Source organism: Ischnura elegans, chromosome X (assembly GCF_921293095.1).
Source record: "Ischnura elegans chromosome X, ioIscEleg1.1, whole genome shotgun sequence".
Taxonomy (NCBI): Eukaryota; Metazoa; Arthropoda; class Insecta; order Odonata; family Coenagrionidae; genus Ischnura; species Ischnura elegans.
This window is the reverse complement of record NC_060259.1, coordinates 86,097,011-86,109,805: the sequence shown is the minus strand read 5'-3', so window position 1 is coordinate 86,109,805 and position 12,795 is coordinate 86,097,011. Positions and strand designations below refer to the sequence as shown.

Below are 12,795 nucleotides of genomic sequence, written 5' to 3'. Positions count from 1 at the left end.
TAATTAATCACTTTGCTGGACAAAGGGAAAGAAGGATGGACTTCTGCTACAAGCAATATAACTAAAGGCAGGTAAGTAGAGTATTTCAGATTTTGTTAAAATGTGTGAGAAATGTTTAATTATTGATTTTAAATCATACTGTATTCAAGAAACATCGACAACACAGCAATCGAAGGTTACATCTGCAATAACAAAGCGCGCGCATTCTAGAAGTGTTTCTTGCCTAGTGGAGGTCATTGACACTCCCCCCCCCCCCCCTCCTCAGGTTTTACAAGTGTCATTGCTACCTAAATCATTGCAAATATTGTATAGATTTGACTAATAACGCATTATGAGTGCGGAAACGAAAAAGAAGTCTATTGCGGGTTATCCGCGCGAAAAATGTAGGCGCTTAAACGCAAAGTTACGTATTTTCGTTTGTATTGGTAAAATATCGCAGCAAATATATTTTTATTCTTCAAGATCATTGATCAGTACAATCGAGAGTCCGGACTAAGCTGATCCGTATGACCGAGAGTCTACTGCATTCAGTATTTATTAGCCAAGCTTTATCAGGAAAACTAGGTATTTTTGTCGAAAAAAACGGGACATATGGTACCACAAAATTTAATACCTATATTGCCTTAAAAAACTCACTAAATTAAACAAAATATTAAAAATGTATGACCCCTCGGTGGAGTGCGCCCCCCCAGCATTTGACTCACGAGCCGCCACTGTACGTATATCTTTAATTTCAAGTCCTTCTTAATATGTTCCACGTCCTCTCTTCGTGGTCTTCCTTTTCCATTCCTGCCATCCATTTGTACCTCGACTCCATCAGGCATTGATGTCTCATGACAACGGCGTAACTAGAGGGGGGGGAGAGGGGGATAGATCCTCCTCCAAAGCCTCAGAGAAATATAAAAAAATATTTAAAACTCATGGACATCCAATTACTCTCGTCGGGATTGAAGGACGAAGGATTAATAAAGGCAAGTCACAGACGAAAATATATTTTATTTGAGTGATTAATTTACATGGATTGATTTCAATTTCATTTGGGTTGAACAATTGTTGCGTTCCACGTTTCTTCAGCGCATTCCATGCCTAGCCCAGGAGGCCGCGCTTTCGGCTCGTTATCCTGTTTAACGTGGGGATTCCCTTTCCGGTCCCCTGCGGTTCCGGTCAGGCCTATGCCACGCACCCCGAGGTCAGAGTAGGGCCGTGACCCTCCTCTGGTCCCGTTCATTCTCACTCACTCCACAGCTTGCTGACTGAGGTACCCATGGCCTCCTTTAATACTAGTATTAAAGAAAGTAATAGAGGAACCACTCGTGGAAGATGTCATCCATTGAGAAGTCACCTCCAGCCATCAGGCTGCGCTCGAAAGACCCATGGCCCCTCTCAACCAGCGGCTGAAAGTGGTGATAGGACCCCGAGCCCTCACCGCTGCCATCGTGGGGGACAGGTAGAAGCTCCTCCTCTCCTTCGTCTCCTTTGTCCCCCAGATAGCCTCCCTCCACAACTCCCTCCATCACTGCTTCAGCCAGGACCGTCACCTGGCGTCGGCAGCAGCAAAGAACGCAGTCCATTATGTCTCTTAGTTATGGCTTAAAGAAAACAAGTCCACAACTAAGGAGCTATTAAGGCCAAATGAGGAACCCGAGAAGTGGTCTCCATGGAACTCCCATTGTTGCTCAGCGCCAGAGCCTTGAACATCTCATCCATGGTAACGAATGAAGGGGATTTGAAATCAATTGTTGCCTCCGACATGATTGAGATTTTAGGGTAATCAAAGGTTAAAAATGTTTAAAAGCGACATGATATAAAACAATAATTAATCCTTTGAATAAAAAATTATTTCGATTTCAAGTTGAAATCCCTCGTTTTTATTGATTTGTTAAATTTATTCTCATGTGAGAAATCAGAAGCTGGTTCAATTTAACTTTGAATAAAGTTATACAAATTATTATTGCTAGCGGAGGAAATTAACCATAAAAAGTGGTTTGATTACTCACATATTATATTTTTAAATAAAGCGAGGTGGAAATTGCCATTACCTCGCAAAACAAAAAGTTGTAATACCTACTACGACATTGAAGTGCCAGTGACCCACCGACATCATTGTAGGCTTGGGACACTGCTCAATATAGGCTGCGCCCCTCCCCCGAAGAGAAATAGCGTTTGAAATTTCACTAATCTAAGGCCCCTGGCCCGGGGCAGTCGGCCTTGGTCTACCCCATCTGCCCCTTCTACCACCCAGTGTGCGGCCCTGGTGATTTCTATGCTTAGCATCTCAACATCCCTAATCCTGAAAATATAGAAACACCTATGGAAATTTATAAGAGATCACTTCTCTAAATATATTAAGCTGAGCATCAGGATAAGAAGTGTTTTTTTTCAGTTTTATTTTGCCGTTAAGAATGGTCCTGGTCAGTGGCGTAACTATGGGGAGGATTGATGGGGGATAGTTATCGTGAATGACCGCAAATAGTAACTTTAAGAAGTAATACATATCGTTATATAATTTTAGGAAGGTATTTTTAAAGAGCATTTTTATTCGTGTGGATATTTTTTTTCCTTTTTATTTATTTCACGCTAAATTTATTACATATTTCTACGCTTTTTCCATGTCCTAATTGTCACATAATTCAATTTACGATTTTCTTTATTTAAAATTTTTTTTTATCGCTGAAATGGAAACTTGCGTGAGCGAGGAACATTAGAGCAGTAGAATGTCGTTCCCAAGTTAATAACCCGTTCTATGTAAACCATTCGGGGCCGTCCCTTGCCCTTCTTCACGCCCACCTGTCCCTCTGCGCGATCGTCCTCATCAGCATATCCTGCAGGGGCGGCCCGGGGCGATTGGGGACGGGGGCTCATGATGTGGCCCTTCTTTCCGGGGTATTAGGGATTTTTTCCCCGAAAAAATTTATGATACCACATACCTGAAATTAGATTTTGGTGCTATTTTGAATAAATGTTAATTCAAAAATATCACAATTTCGTAATGAAAATACTATGAAATATGAGAATTTCAGAGATTATAAAAGTACAAAATTACTATGGTTATATCATCTATTAAGTGAATTTGTTCTTTGACACAGCACCGAAATCTAAAAATCCTTAAAAATAAGCTTTTTGAATGACCCTTTCAAAGAAGCACCATATTCTCTTTTACTATTCGACGCCTTTATTTTATTAATAATTTTTATAATTTTTTATTACTCTGAGAATATTTTAAATAAAGCAACCAATGAAAACGTAGAATTTTATAATTGTAAAAAATATTTTGGCCCAAGTAATGTAATTTTTTTATTACGATTTCCATATACGCTTCGCGATTTACGCGAGCGTTGTGGGGGTTCCCTAAGCTCGTGGCCCTCGGCGATCGCCGACCGGCCGACCTGCGGCCAGACCGCCCTTGCTATCATGATGCGGCGAACTAAATTGTCCCATGTTCTTTCGGTTTTTAGAAGACTTTTTCTTCTCTGCAATTATCCTTATTTCTTGCTCAGTCGATCCATTTTATCGTTCTCCAGTAGAACCTCATTTCGGATGCTTCCACTCTTGACTTCTCCCCTGCTGTCAACGTCCAAGCCTCGTTCCTATGCAGAAAAGAGCCCCACATCGTTAGCTAAGTTCTAACAACACGTATCACAAAAATAGCAACTTTCAGGAGAGCAAAAAAACGATTTCCAATTGTATGCTAAAATAAAAAACCAAAAATTCATGAAACTGAAAAATATGCATGCATTTGCCAAAAAAGAGTGGTTTTTGTTTGAATTTTACTTTTTAATTATATTGCACTATGTTAAAGATACCTATGTCGAACGGGACAAATTTTGAGATGCGTTTGATTTTTAGAACTTTGCCATCGATATATGTATACACTCTATTATGGGCCGTACCATGCTTTCCTTTCCTTTTCTTCAACTATTGTTTTCATCACGCCATCATTGCTCAAATACGTTTTCCCCTAAGTGCCGTCTATTGAATAAGTGAACCTTTTTCTTACATGTCTGCTTGTATTATCAGGTGGTAAATTCATCTTTTTTAAATGCTCTTTTCAACGGTAATTTTATACTGACCTACTTTCTTTTTTTTCGTCCCTCGCTTTTCATTGCAAACTTAATACATTGAGGCGGTTTAACCTTATGGGGTAATACAGTTCCAAATACTCACTAAATTGGTCACCATGTTTCTTATTCGTGCATACATCGAACGTCGAAAATGGCCAATTCTTCAAATATTTTCTGTATTACAAAATCTATGCCTTTGAACATCGCACAAAAAGTGCTGATGTGTTTTGCAACCCATCACCTCTAGATTTTTCTTACCCGAGATTCGCTTGAATATATCCTCTGAAAGCGGGGAGGCATAGTAGGCTTAAATCGAAAAAAGCTGGACAAAACCTCAAAAATGTTTTTTTAGAAAGGAAGTTGAAAAATGGCACGGTTGTTGGCAATAAATTATTACATGTTTTGACTAAAACCATTTTTCATAAGTCACTTTTTTAAACAATAGGCATAGCCTCGAATTTGATCAAATTTCGTAATTAGAAACCTAGATTAATAGCTGAGTACTTAAACAATTATACGACATCCATTGAGTAATAAATTTAAACAGTGGCACAGAGAATGCATATAATTTATTTATATTCATAAGTTAACGCACGTTAAGGTGTTGGCTTCTCATCCTAGGGGTCCGCATTCAAATACCGGTGAAGGCGGAGATTTTTCCAATATTTCCCGGTGCCTGCTAGAGTACTTAGATGAAGGCACTTGGAGCACAGCACTGCTTTCCTCGGACGGTGTTCCAAGTAATAAAACAATTACCATGGATACTACCGTGATGATGTTATCTTACCTTTCCCTCCCCACTCTTGCTGCTCATGGGGGCTGACATGTTAGCTTTCTTTTTATTGCATTAACTTCATTACATTATTACATTTAATCTGCTTGAATCAAGGAAGTGCATCTGGTGGCTGGTTTCAAAATACTTCTGTTGTAAATTATAACATAAACATGAATTATTACTTTATAATGTGTAACAGCAAACAATATATCAATTCTGTGTTAAGTAATGAAATGGATATTCCCCAAAATTGAGCAATGAACACCGTCTCTCATTTAGAAAATTATAATACACACAGCAAGGTCCTCATTATAGGATATGTTCCTCCTCAAGCCTTTTCAATGAATCGATATCATTAATACTCCTCTTCCGTGAAGGCTTGTGATCTGAAATTCGTCCGAGACGTCAGCGAAAACCACAAACAAACCGCCGTGTACTCATCAGGGACGGTTATTGGTGGATGCGAAGTGCCCGCCGAGTTGCCATGCAACGCTGTCTCCGAGTCTCCTCGCCATTGTTGTCGTAGCCCATGTCATGATGATGCTGTTTTGTGAGGTGATGTAATTTAATTAATTGGAATTAGTATGCTACAAGATGACATTTTTACGCTTAAAAAACTCCTCCTTTTAACATAGACAAGCCTATAAGACTCAGGTCACTGGGATAATTTACAACATACATTTACTTTCATTGGTGGAGAAGAGGTTACATTTTCATGAAATAATTCATAATTTATTTGGCGATAGACGCTCTCAAAGAAAAGGTTTAGTGATTTGAGAAGTGCAGATGGACAAAATGATTCTGAAGGAGGGTAGAAGGAGATAAATGCATGGTGCCTAAAGGGCGCCTTCTTGATAGTTGGAATTTTAAGTATTTCATTGATTTTTCCCAGGTGAGGAAGAAATTTTATTTCAGAAACACGCGAAAAAATAATCTCTACATTCTCTTTGGATTTTCACCGCGTCAGATCGAAGGTGAACTTTGGACCTGAAGACCCTGACTACAATGTCAGCGAAACTGTTGTCGCCAAAAGCAAACGTAGGTGGTGAAAACCCAAAGAGAATGCAGAGATTATCTGGTCAACGCTGCAAAAATCTTCGAAATATGCGAAAAAAATTTAACTTCGATGATAATGTGAATGTTACATTCATTTTGTTTCGACACCTTGCTTGAGATTCTAAAATTTGATTTACGTTGAAGAAGGAAAAATGAAATATTACTTCAAACATGTGAAAGGAAGTTTCTCTAAATTTAAAGGTTACTTATCGAGAAGAGCTTAGAAAGTACGGGCGTCAGAGAAGGCAATTTGAAATTAGACTTTGTTAGAATGTTTTTTCCTCATCCGTCAGCCCTCCGATCACCTGCTGATTCCACGAGCACGAGACCGACTTAGCGCTGTCCCCCAGACCGTCGCGAGCCGCGCTCTTCAAGTCTTTGGCCACCGATGTCCTCTCGGCTGGTAGACTCGGAATCCGTAGCAGGTCCGCTATGGTGGCCACGGAGTCGGATGGAGGACCTGGGAAAAATAAAAGGAAGATGAGTGGCGCTGCGTCCGTCAGACATTCTGGTTCTTTTGAATGGCAATTTTCACGAATATTACAAAAGAGGAATAAATATGTTGTCACCCACAGCGCATTTAAATGGGTTTATAATAGTCACGGCGCTGACGGACAAACTGATCCGAGTTATATGGAGACATAAGGAATTATTAGGGATATTAACGGAAATTTATATACTTGATGATGCCATTGACTGAAACTCGAAAAATTTCAATGCTATTCCTCGCAATTGAAAACAGAATACTGCAAAATATAGGTAAAAAAGTGGATTGCATTGCACTCATAACCGCGCCGTGATCAGTATTGAAAACCGAATGAAATGCGACAGAGGAGGCGTAGGAAATCAGCCTTCTATGGGGTGGAAACAGGCCTCCTCTTTGCTGTCTCCTTGGCATTTCCAATCGCCGGCGTGGTGCCCTCTGCCTTAGCCTTCTCTTAACGAAAGGCGCCAAGGGGACCACGGCTTAACGTCCCATCCGACGGACCGAATGTTGCGCTTGAAAATGTCCTCCATACAACTTTCGATCAGAGATCGGGAAAGCTCAGAAAATCTATCACAAAAACTGGATTTGAACGACACGATTGGTATAATGAAACTTATCATTGAAGTGTTCGTATAAAGGAATGACGGTACAGGTATACCAAAAATTATTTTTTCATACTCCGAAATTAAGAGTTGAAAGAAAATTAGAATCTTGCCAAAAGTGGCTAAATTTAACAGCAAAATCCCATATTGGGGGCATGGAAACAGAGTGAGCAATATTTTGGTTGTCCATATTTCATAAGTTTTCAGAAGGACATATCAAATCATATTTCAATGGCTCAAGTATTGACATACTTTGTTAATTGCAGATAATTTTTTATCTAGAAATCTAATAAAATATTTTATTTAATGCATTTTTTTAATTGACTGTGACTATATATTAGACGGATTCAATATGACAACCAGAAACAAAGAAAAAAACGGATGCCACAAAAGTCACCAAGCAAACCAAGGAAATTCAGGCGATCCCTCAAAATTAGAAAAAATCAACGATGCATTGGGATAAAATAGTTGGTTTGATTGTGGATTTCAAGTTTATTTTGGGGGTGTATCATTAATTCGGATGTAAGTTAAGCATATGGCTCATTTGCTTTGAATTGCACCTTTAAATCTATGTGCAAAAATTGAATAAGGATTTAATGAGGAAAAAATTATCCAATATGCCTTCTTTGAATAATGATTATGAATTCCGCCTTAGTGTTTATGATTGGCAAGTGGATTCATAAACACTTTAAACGAAATGTGTAAATTTGTAAAAGTACCTTGACGCAGTAAAATTAACATAACGGATCACTCTGCAACTATTTGCCGTGAAGTAAAACCTTTATTAGTTACCTACGTAAACTACGAGCGTGTGCGACGTCGCGAAATGAATGTCGGGCCTTTTTGTGTGTAGGGTGGCACCCCGAGTCCCTTGCACTATCGCGGATTTCCCCCCCCTTAAATTCCACCCACAATCCTGAGGACTCTTCCTCCCCCTGACCACTGGCTCCTCCTAACGACGCGCATCCCGACCGCCTTCGTCATGCAGTCGAGTTCAAAATCAGGCCAACAATTTTGACTCTACCTCGGGCTATTTGTGCATGACAACCTGCCCTCATAAACTTAGTGATTCCCCGCCCTCTCATGGCTGTAAGTAAGGAGCAATGCGTCACTTAAGTTTTTTCCCCTCAGTCCTCATTCCTTCCCAGTAAAGTTTGAGTCTCACAGCGGTTTGGTTAGTGCTGAGATGTGGACGTTTGTCGCTGAAGAGTACTGGTGAGTATTATTCTCGTACATAACCAATTCCTCCATGTTATTTCTACTTATTTCATCTTAATTTTAGTGCAAGAATGCAGTTTTCTTTCGCAGTAGGATTTGGTCAAAATTAATGAAGTTCTTGTACCCGTATTCTATGTTTAGACTTCTATCTTTCGTAACCGCTTTAAAAATCTGGTTCCATAAGCAATGTCTCGTGACGAAATGTATTACCACGTACGTGTTAATATATGGATGCATGAATTTGGTTCACATATTCGCATATGCTTGGTTCAGTTACAACTTTTTAGAAGTGCACGTGAACTTGTACTAGATACAGAATCATGAAGCAAGACCTAATTGCCTAATGGCTCAAATTAGTGGACATAGCAGGCATTTCCGCTGTGACAATCCCTTCTAGTCATCTACATAATACCCTGCGAGCCACTTCTAGGGTGTTTGGCAGGGGGTGATCAATCACCAGCATGCTGCATGCATAGGATTCCCACATGCACACCACACGGTCCAAAAAACGTCACGTATACTAACAAATTATACTATAATATGCTGTTAGAAATAATAATAAAATTAAGAAACATGCAATAAGTTTTACATAGGTTAGTTGGCTACACTACAAGTCATGCAATCTATCTATGAGTTCCATCGCTGCCGTTATAATCTCTTATCGATCGTGGAAAAAATGACATTCTGAATCTGTCTGTTCTACAATCTATCTCTTTTATTTTACTTATATGATCTGATCTTCCGTAGTATTTTGGCGTCCGTAAGATCTGGTTAACTTCCTTAGAAAAGACACTGCTCTTGAATTTATCTACAACGTTTAGTCTATTTTTCAATCTACGGTCCGACGGAGATTCCCATCCGAGTTTATCTAAGAGGTCAGTTACACTAACAAGACTATCGTTACGACCTTTCACATACCTGGCAGCTCTTCTTTGCAGGCGTTCTAACTCTGTTATTAAACCTTTTTCATGAGGGTCCCAAACACTGGCAGTATATTCCAAATGTGGTCGAACAAGGGAAAAGTAGCTAATTTCTCTCACTTTGTCGTCACACTTTCCTAATATCCTTTTAACAAAACCCATTTTACGATTAGCAAGACCGGTCATTTCTCTGATATGTTATATGGATAGAAGTATGGTGTCATCAATACTATATTTTATGCTATAGCTTAAGAGCATTTTCTTATAATTTACAGTTTACAAAAGGTGGTGTGAATAATTCAATTAATCGATTGAATGAAGGTGCAAGGCTAAAATCAAGCTTTCAACCACCCCAACGAAGGCTTCGGGTCAACCCTAGGAGTGTTGTCATCGGTCATACTGCCAGCAGTATGCATGTCTCAAGGAAATAATGTGAAGCTTCCTGCTGTGTTACATAACGGCATGAGCGAGTGTTCATCCAGCTACACAGTGAAGTGAAAGTGTCAATGGTTCATCTAAAAATTTTTTTGTCATTTGTGTGATCAATGTGAAGTGTTGATGAATATAAATCTTTTGAAGAGTTGTTGTTGCAAAGCTGAGCTCTACCGCCGATGGCCATGGAAGCAAATGCATGGTAGGGATTCTTCTCCTCTTTCAGTTTGATTCAATATGAAGCTTGAAAATTCTTTTCAGATAATCATGTATAACAAACTTGTTTTAGCAGCAACTTTTTCTGATCGAAAGGATAATTCTTTGACGAAAATTGCGGCGTCTTTTTGAAAATCCACAATATAGTTAGAATGATGAATTTAGTGTTTTTTTGCAATATAGCGAGATTAGCTCGTTGAGTATTAAATGCTATTTATGTCCCGGAGTACTAATAGTGCTGAATAATTTTAATGTCGTGTAACCCGGAATCTAATTTCCCCTGGCTCGACTTTTTGATTTGCGATGCGAAGCATAGTGAACTTACCAATGTTCCAATACATAAATTTTTAAGGTTCAGCAGTCATTTGTCATTAGTTTAAATATTTAATCAAAGTGCCAACAATATGAGGATATAATTGTCAAGGAAGTATGTATTTAGTAAAATTTAAAAGGAAAGAGTTAGATACTGAAGAACAACAGACTCGCCAATATGGGGTGTTGGGTTAGAGTGAGAAACGTATTTGGTTGGGGGAAGTAGATTAACTTATTTCCAACTTCCCACTTTTCTGTGGATACATGAATGTGCTATCCTACGTGAAGCAGTGACCGCGGCGGACGGGACTCCATTTGACCATGTATTTCTCATATGTCATCCACACTGGTGAAATCCTGGCTGGATAATTTTCGAGTCGTTTATCTATGTCTCTCCTGAATGACATGACTTTAAAGGACGTACCACTACCTCTAGACCGAATACATCTTCTTAATTATGTTTATATCAGATTTCTGTATATTTAGCAATTGCTTAGCTAAGCAATAGCTTAATTTTTTAAATTTAAGATAAACCCCTCCCCATACTTTTTCTTCGTCACGTAGTCCACGGAAAAATATAATCTGTTTGGTAGCTGGAGTAAAACCCGAGCCCTTTCCTGGTGTATTTCTCCCTATCATCGTGATTTATGTATGAACAATCAAGTATATTGACCAAAGATTTAGTAAGATTTAATCATGATTAAGGGTTGCGAGGAGAACGAATGGTGTTCCTTCAACTTTTGATAAGGAATCCTCACTGGCCAAGTCTGAATTACACATCCATAAATATTCACAGTTAGACATGATGAAACATTCTGTTGCAGAAACGCGTTGATTTAAATCCATGAAATAGTTCAGTTAGTAGTTAGCAATTGACAATCACTCAAGTAGAGGCGACCAAGGTATGAACTTGGCGAGTGCTTAAGCTGAAATTAATTGAATTATTTCTAGACTGCTTTTTCTTGCGGCACGCAACTAACGCACACTATTACACTTAATTACTGTGATCTCAGACCGTCGCATAGGCATACCGCTTATTAGCTCACAAAGTGCGCAATTAACTATTACTTACAATGGTTATATTCGGAAGAAAGGTTAATTACAACTTGTTATCATTTTTGACATGTTTAAACCTATTGAAGATGCCATTTTCTTTAATTGAATGAATAATAAAATAAATTTAATAAACTATTATGAATTTATTTAATGCAAAGATATTAATTAATATGATTGAATTATTACGATATTGCTTATCTCGAGTAAGAGTCGACGATGAAAACAAAAAATTGTGGATGTCTTCACGAAAAGAAAAACAATCCTAGCAGTCCGTTCATATATTTTTCGTTGAGGTTGCTGGTTTCGCGGGTGAATTATATCTTGGCGATGGTTAATTAGGCTACAGTGTTTGTTGGAGAACTTGCCAGTATTTTCCGTAAGCGACGAATACGACCCTTGAATTGAAATTAATAATGCTCAATGTTGATTTCCTTCAATTTTTAGGTTTTCAGTCGTCAGTAAATATGATAAATGTATGACCATGAAGTGAATTGTTAAGGGGAGAATTTCTATGCACTAATGCAAACACAATTGTACTAATCGCATAATGGTAATGTCATTATCGCTCATGAAGTCCAAACATCTATTCACTGCCTATCTTCGCTATTCACTCTCGTTTGCAATTATTTTACGTGATTAGCATCTTATGTGACTTGCTTATGCCTGAGTGCAAAATTACAACCTTTGTTCACTTGGACATTAAAAATTCATGTTCTCACTTACCTCAGTCAATACCGTTGTTTTTTCTTCTTTGTAGTTCAGTAGATAGCTCATAGATACTGCTCTCCATTATCATTTCCTCTGAATGAGACGGTGACTTCAACGAACGAAGAAACGGCTGAAAAAGTCCAAAATACTAAATTTATAAATTTAAAACTTGCAAAAATGTGTTTCTATCAAAACGACGGTTAGTGAAGGACTGGGGTGTGTTGTGTTTTATTCGTGAGCAGGGGGGAAGGGGAGGTGCTTGATTGGAGACGACAGTTGAATGCAGACCGTTAGTATTATAAAGTATTGTTTTTCGTAAATCGATGATGCGTTCTGCAAACTTACCTTCTGACCTTCGGAGACGACTAGAAAATTCTGTAACATTGATCACGTGTTTCATGACCGTTGGCTCTTAAAGATTTTTCGCGCTATTTTTGTGTAACATCGCCAGCTTGAGAACAAATCCTATTGGTTAAGCGAAGCATTGGTTCTCCGCGGGAAATAGTTTTTATTTATAATACATAGTATATCAACGTATTTATTAAAGTATATTACTAGATAAAATTTCAAACAACCCAATATCAACGATCTTTAGCGTTTCGTACATATTTCGTTGCCTTAAAATGAAATGGTATATAAATTATCGTGACGTCACAGGCATACGTCATACGGCTGACTCAGTGTCAGAAGTACCCCTCCCTCAATTCCTGGACTGCACTTCGCGGCGAGCTCTCTTGGGGTTAAGAGGTGAGTACCTGAACTATTCTTTTGCTGATCTTTTATGCATTTTTGTATGATTTTGAAGCAACTCTCTGATGTAGAGAATAATTCAAGAACACTATTTATTCATCTTTGTTAAGTAATCGTGATCGTAGCAACTATTATTTTGAACGAAACACTTTTTTACGCCAACCGTCTTCCGTTCCAACTTTATATACAATGTGAGGAATGT

General features: G+C 38.5%; 1 long non-coding RNA gene across 1 annotated transcript; it reads right to left on the bottom strand.

Annotated features, from left to right (window-relative positions):
* Positions 1-4,611: 4,611 nt before the first annotated feature.
* On the bottom strand, positions 4,612-12,126 carry LOC124171591. The gene is made up of 3 exons (XR_006867859.1): positions 11,859-12,126; positions 6,198-6,352; positions 4,612-5,379 (listed from the first exon to the last, which is right to left on the bottom strand). It is a non-coding gene; the product is annotated as an uncharacterized LOC124171591 (long non-coding RNA).
* Between the last annotated feature and the right edge of the window lie 669 nt (positions 12,127-12,795).